This window comes from Galeopterus variegatus, unplaced genomic scaffold (assembly GCF_000696425.1).
Source record: "Galeopterus variegatus unplaced genomic scaffold, G_variegatus-3.0.2 Scaffold4029, whole genome shotgun sequence".
Taxonomy (NCBI): Eukaryota; Metazoa; Chordata; class Mammalia; order Dermoptera; family Cynocephalidae; genus Galeopterus; species Galeopterus variegatus.
In genome coordinates this window covers 169,286-175,851 of record NW_007730140.1, presented here as the reverse complement: position 1 = coordinate 175,851, position 6,566 = coordinate 169,286, and positions in this window count along the sequence as shown.

Below are 6,566 nucleotides of genomic sequence, written 5' to 3'. Positions count from 1 at the left end.
CTCTTTTTTTTGTCTGCTTGTGTTATTTCAAACAGCCCATCTTCAAGTTCAGAGGTTCTCTCTTCAACTTCCACAAGCCTGCTGGTTATACTCTCCATTGTGTTTTTTATCTCGCTGAATAACTTCTTCAGTTTGGCAAGTTCTGCTACATTTTTTTCAGGACATTGACTTCCTTGTACATTTCCTCTTTCAGGTCCTGTATACTTTTCCCGTTTCATCATGACGTCTAGCTGAGTTTTGTTGTATCTCATTCAGTTTTCTTAGAATTATCACTCGAAATTCCTTGTCAGTCATTTCAAGGGCTTCTTGTTCTATAGGATCTAGAGCATGAGATTTATTATCTTTTGGTGGTGTACTTTCCTGATATTTTCTATTTCTGGTATCTTTTTTTTTTATGTTTATTCATTATGGCAGAGGGTTTCACAGTCCACAGTTTTGACACTATTGACTAAGATGTTGCTGTGGTTGCCAATTTGGTATGGCTACCTCAGTGACTGCTCAGTTGGCCACTAGTGCCTTTTGTGTATGGTTGCCTCGGGGTCTTGGGCCCCTCCGGGGAGCCACCTCCCTGGTCAGCTTGGACTCTGCCAGGCTGCTGGATCATGGGGTGGTACCGCAGTGTTTGTGGTCTCTGCTGAGCTTCCACCTCCCATGCTGGACTTCTCCCTGTTCTGTGTGCTCTGGCCTGGGCTGCTGGGATGCACCGAGGCACTGCAGAGCGTGTGGTCTCTGCAGAGCTTCCCCTTCCCCTACAGGATGTCTCCCTGCTCTGTGCACGCTAGGCCAGGCTTAGGATGGAGCCTGGTGGTGGCAGTGAAGCCTACCTGCTGCTGGATCACATGGCGGCGGCCCCTGCACAGGGTGTGTGGACTCTACGGAGCTTCTATCTCCCTTGCTGGACGTCTCTGTGCTCCGTATGCATTGCGCTGGGCTGCTGGATCATGCGGCAGCAGTGTGGTCCCCGTGGAGTTCCCACCTTCCCTGCCAGACATCTCCCCACTCTGTGCACACGGGGTTGGGCTGGGAATGGAGCTGGGTGGCAGCAGTGAAGCCTACCTGCTGCTGGATCACATGGCGGCGGCCCCTGCACAGGGGGTGTGGACTCTACGGAGCTTCTATCTCCCTTGCTGGACGTCTCTGTGCTCCGTATGCATTGCGCTGGGCTGCTGGATCATGCAGCAGCAGTGTGGTCCCCGTGGAGTTCCCACCTTCCCTGCCAGACATCTCCCTTCTCTGAGCGCACTAGGCTGGGCTGCTGGATCATGCAGTGGTGGCCCCACAGGGTGTGTGGTTTCTGCTGAGCATCCGCCTCCATTGCCAGACATCTCCCCACTCTGTGCACACTGGGTTGGGCTGGGAATGGAGCTGGGTGGCAGCAGTGAAGCCTATCTTCTGGATCATGCGACGGTGGCCCTGCAGGGCATGTGGTCTCTGCAGAGCTTCTGCCTCCCCCACTGGACGTCTCCCCATTCCATATGCACTTGTTGTTGTTTTTCTAGTTTAAAACAGTTGATTTGTGGGAAAGAGTGATGCTAGGGACCGTCTATACCCCCATCTTGACCAGAAGTCCTCATGTTCAGGTTTTAATCAATTTTTCCCTCAGGTCCTAGACCCAAGGACAGCTGATCTGACTGCACCACACAAGCATTATGGAATCTCCAAGGCTGGATCCCTTGCATATACCTTTATTATTCCTGGATTTTTCTATATTTATCAAAATCTGGTTCCTACCTTTCTATTCTCAGACTTTATTTTTGCTATTCACTCTCCATCTTCTCAGTTGCTCTCTTTTCCTCCACTCTCATACATGCACATTTTTTCCATACTGTGTAAGTTTATATTCTGTCCTTTATTGAAAAATATCCCTAAAGCTGGGTAACAAGTTAAGAATCAAAATTTATTTCTAACAGTTCTGGAAGCTATCGCTAAGGTCATGGGGGTGCATCTGCTGAGGGTCTTCTTCCTTTGGGGGCTTTCTGCAGAGTCCAGGTGTGATGCAGGGTATCACATGGCAAAAAGTGGGAAAACCATGTCCACATGCTTTTTCTGTTTATAAAGCCACTTGTCTACTTACCAATAACCCTTAAATCATTAACTCATTACTCCATGAATCAATTAATCCATTTATGGTGGCACAGCCCTCACTATCTAATTATGTTGCAAAATCCCCATTTTTCAAAGACCATAGTTGAATTTTCCACCTTCTTAACACTGATACAAAGGGGATCAAGCTTCAATTTGAGTTCTGCTATGAAGAGAGTGTCAAGTCCAGACAGGCTGGACAGTTTTGAGGACCTCACTACATTCTCCTGTGATTGCTATTGAACAAGTATATTTATGCATTTTAAAAATTTTGTTGTGTTTTCTTTTGCTTACAGTCTGTGGATATGGGTCACTCCTATTTGTATTTCAGTCCTAAATTGACTGAAATTATCAGGCCTACATCTCAACTTTTTTTCACTGAAATATGTGCAGATACTTGTGCATACATGTGATAATGTCTAATGTTATACTAGTTTTCCATTCCTTCTAATATATTGTGCAGTAAATCTTTTTTTTCTTCTTTTTTAGAAAGACAACTGGTGAGGGCATCTTAATGCTTGACTTGCTGTTGTCAGCATCACACTCCCAAGTGAGGCATGGGTTGGCCCCTAAATCTTATCTTTTCCATTATCTCTTTTATGTTGATTCTTAGTTTTATTTAAAAATCAATGTCAGATTCCTTTGCACATCCACAAATGCCTATCTGAATCTGATTGGATTCACATTCAGCTTAACTCTTAGTGGCCATCCACTTCATCTAGATTGAGTGGGCCATTCTTGGAACACCAGGTTCCAAATACAGTGATGGGGTACAGTGTGATGTTTCCATGTGTTTATATTGTGGAGTGAGCAAATCAGAGTCATTAACATATCTACCACCTCACGTACATATCATTTTTCAGGTAAGACTTTTTTTTTGTGACTAGTAAGGGGATCATAACCCTTGGCTTGGTGTCGCCCACACCGTGCTCAGCCAGTGAGCGCACCAGCCATCCCTATATAGGATCCGAACCCGTGGCGGGAGCACCGCTGTGCTCCCAGCGCCAAATTCTCCCGAGTGAGCCACAGGGTCAGCCCCAGGTAAGACATTTAAAATAGACTTTATAAAACAACTTTGAGGGCCGGCCTGGTGGCGCACTGGAGAGTGCGCCGCTTGGGAGCACGGCGGCGCTCCCGCTGAGGGTTCGGATCCCACGTGGAGACCAGTTCCCACTCACTGGCTGAGCGTGGCGCGGGCGCAACACCAAGGGTTGCGATCCCGTTGCCGGTCCCCAGTATGGGTGCGACACCGAGGGTTGCGATCCCATTACCGGTCAGTAAAAAAGACAAAAAGGAAAAATAAAATAAAATAAAATAAAACAACTTTGAAATATTCAACAAATTTTAATGAAGTATATTCATCATGCGGTGTAATACATCACCAGAAATATTTCATTCTGCCTGATAGTTTGTACCCTTTGACCAACATGTTCCCTTTTCCCATCATTTCCATCCTGCCCCTCAGCCTATGGTAACTTTCATTCTATTCTGTACTTCTAATGTGATTTGATTATCTTCCTTTGAAAACTATCAAGAATTATTGGCAATTTTTAATAGGGTTTTTGTTATTGAATGGTTTGAATTCCTTATATATTTTGGATATTATGCCATTATCAAATGTATGATTTGCAAATAGTTTCTGTGAAAGCCACAAATTCTCTTATGATAGTTTTGTTTGTTTTCCCACACAGGAACTTCTCAGATGTATGCAATCTTATTGGTCTATTTTTGCTTTAACTGTCTGTGCTTTTGGAGTAATATCTAAAAATCATTGCTCAGACCAATATCATGAACCACTACCACTAGTGTTTCTGCTAGTAGTTTTCAAATTTTAGAATTTTAGAACCTCACAGTTAGGTCCTTAATTTATTTTGAATTGCTTCTTGTACAGTGGTTGAGATCAGAGTCATTCTTTTTTTCTCCATGGGGACAGGTATCTATCACATCATTTACTAAACAGACTGTCCTTTCCCCTTGGTGCATTCTTGGTATTTCTGTTAACAATCAGTTGGCTGTAGATGTGTGGGTATATCTATGGGCTATTTATCCTATTTCAATGGCTTATGAGTCAGTTTTTATGCCAGTAACATGCTGTTTTCATTACTAAAATCTGCAATATATTTTGAAATGGCTTATGAGTCAGTTTTTATGCTATTTCAATGGCTTATGAGTCAGTTTTTATGCCAGTAACATGCTGTTTTCATTACTAAAATCTGCAATATATTTTGAAATTAGGTAGCATGACAACTCCAGCTTATTTTTGCTCAACTTAAATCTGCTGTCTGTGGTCTTTTTTGATTCTACAAATATTTTAGATTTTAATTTGTAATTGTGTAAAGAATAACATTGAAATTTTCGTTGACATTGCATTGAATATGTAGATTGCTTTGGGCAGTATAAACAATTTAATACTAAATACTCCAATCCATGAACATAGGATATCTTTCCACTATTTTTGTCATTTAAAATTTTTTCATCAATGCTTTATAAATTTCAGTGTACACATTGTTCACATCCTTCAGTGTATTCACTGCTAAATTTCTTATATGTTACTGTAATTGGGATTGTCACTAATTTCTGCTTCAGATAGTTGTTAGTGTATAAACATGATACTGGTTTTTCTAAGTTCGTTTTCTATTCTGAAACTACACTAAATTTGTCTTTGAGTTCTAAAAGGTTTTTTTTGTTTGTTGGCTTGTTTTTTGGTAAAGTCATTACATTTTTCTGTGTGGAAGATCATGAATTTTTTTTTTTTTTGTATTTGTTTGCCTTTCATTTCTTTTACTTGCCCAATATCTCTGGTTAGAAATTTCTTCCCCATCTGTATTGGATGGAAAAGTTATAACTTTTCACCACTGAAGATGGTCCTGCCTTTGGGCTTGTCATATATGCCATTTATTGTTAATGTACATTTCTTCTATTAACCTAAGGAAAATACAGTAGAGAAAAATACCTTCAAATTGTTTCTTTGTGAATATATATATAATATATATTAGGGAGAACAAGGAACATTTTAATATCTTGAAATGTTTCTTTGTGTGTGTATATCTATGTACTTATACATATGTATATTATATATACATAAATATTAGGGAGAAAAAGGAATGTTTTAAGAAGAATGACCCATTGCACATTTCTGGGGTCCAACTTGGCAACATTCACTTTGAGTAGGTGGGAGAGGGGATGGGAGTTGAAAGTACATGACAAAATTTAACTGTATATGAGGGTACACAAGTACTGACAAAATTTAACTGTATATGAGGGTACAAAAGTAGTCTGTACAGGTGGTGGAACATGGAATTAGTGAATAAATGAGCATGTCCAGGCAATCTTCTCTGAGGCATGGAGGAAACTGGGAGGTGGTTTATTTGCAAATTGCAGCTGCTCAGTGGAGGTGGGCCAGGGGGCAAGTGGATCTTACCCAACCTCACCTGCCCTCACCTGCTCATCTGCCACTTTCTCTACATAGAAACTGGTGGATGCAAATATGAAGGCATTGAAGATGCAGCTGTGCTCCCTGTGTGGGACAGGGGACTGTCCACCATCACTGAGGGGCTCTAACTTCACAGCCAGGAGGCAGCAATGATGGAGTAAGATGTATAGTTATAGACAGAGAGGGCAGAATGAGAAAAAGGTACTTACCCCTTGCCATCAGGCCACAGGCAGCTATTCCAAGAGAATGAGGCCAAGGAGCTTCTGGAGCATACCATTCAGCACCACCAACACCTGTAGCAGACATGGCAAAAGTGGGCCTAGAGCCCCTGTTGCACCAAACACAGGTGGTGGAGCAGGTTTCAAATTCACTGATATACATTAACCCATTTAAAGTCAATGACTGATGTCAAGGTGTGCATCTCCTGTGTCCAAACACATGGATTTAAGAAGAAAGACATCCCTTCTCTTGACAGGCTCCCACACCAGGTAAGCCAGCAACATGGTGGGGTTGAAGAGAAAGGCACACCCAGGCTTCTAGACTGGTGAGCATGCTTTCCACAGAAGAATGGAAGAAGATAGCATGGTGGAAAAGTTTTACAGCCAGTCTGAGACCTCAAGCAACAAACCTAAATCTCAACCTCTCATTTTTCTAACTATGATATGGGGTTAACTACACCTGTGTTATAGGTGAAATGTTCAAACACAGCTGAAATAATTTTATATCCAGTGGAAATTAGAGAAGACACTGAATAGAGTATAGACATCACATGTAAAAACTTCAATTTAGCTAATCTCATGGTTAGAAGAAATTTATACCATCAAACTGAAAAGCTTCTACACAGAAAATAAAACAAATATCAAAGTGAGAAGACAACCTACAGATTCAGGAAAAATATTTGCAAGCCATACATCTCACATGGGCTAAATCTAAAGCTTACATGAAACTAAAAATACTCAATAAGAATAAATAAATAAATAACCCTCCTCAAAAAGTGAACAAAAACCTGAATAGACATTTCTCCAAAGAAGACTTGAAATGGCCAACAGAT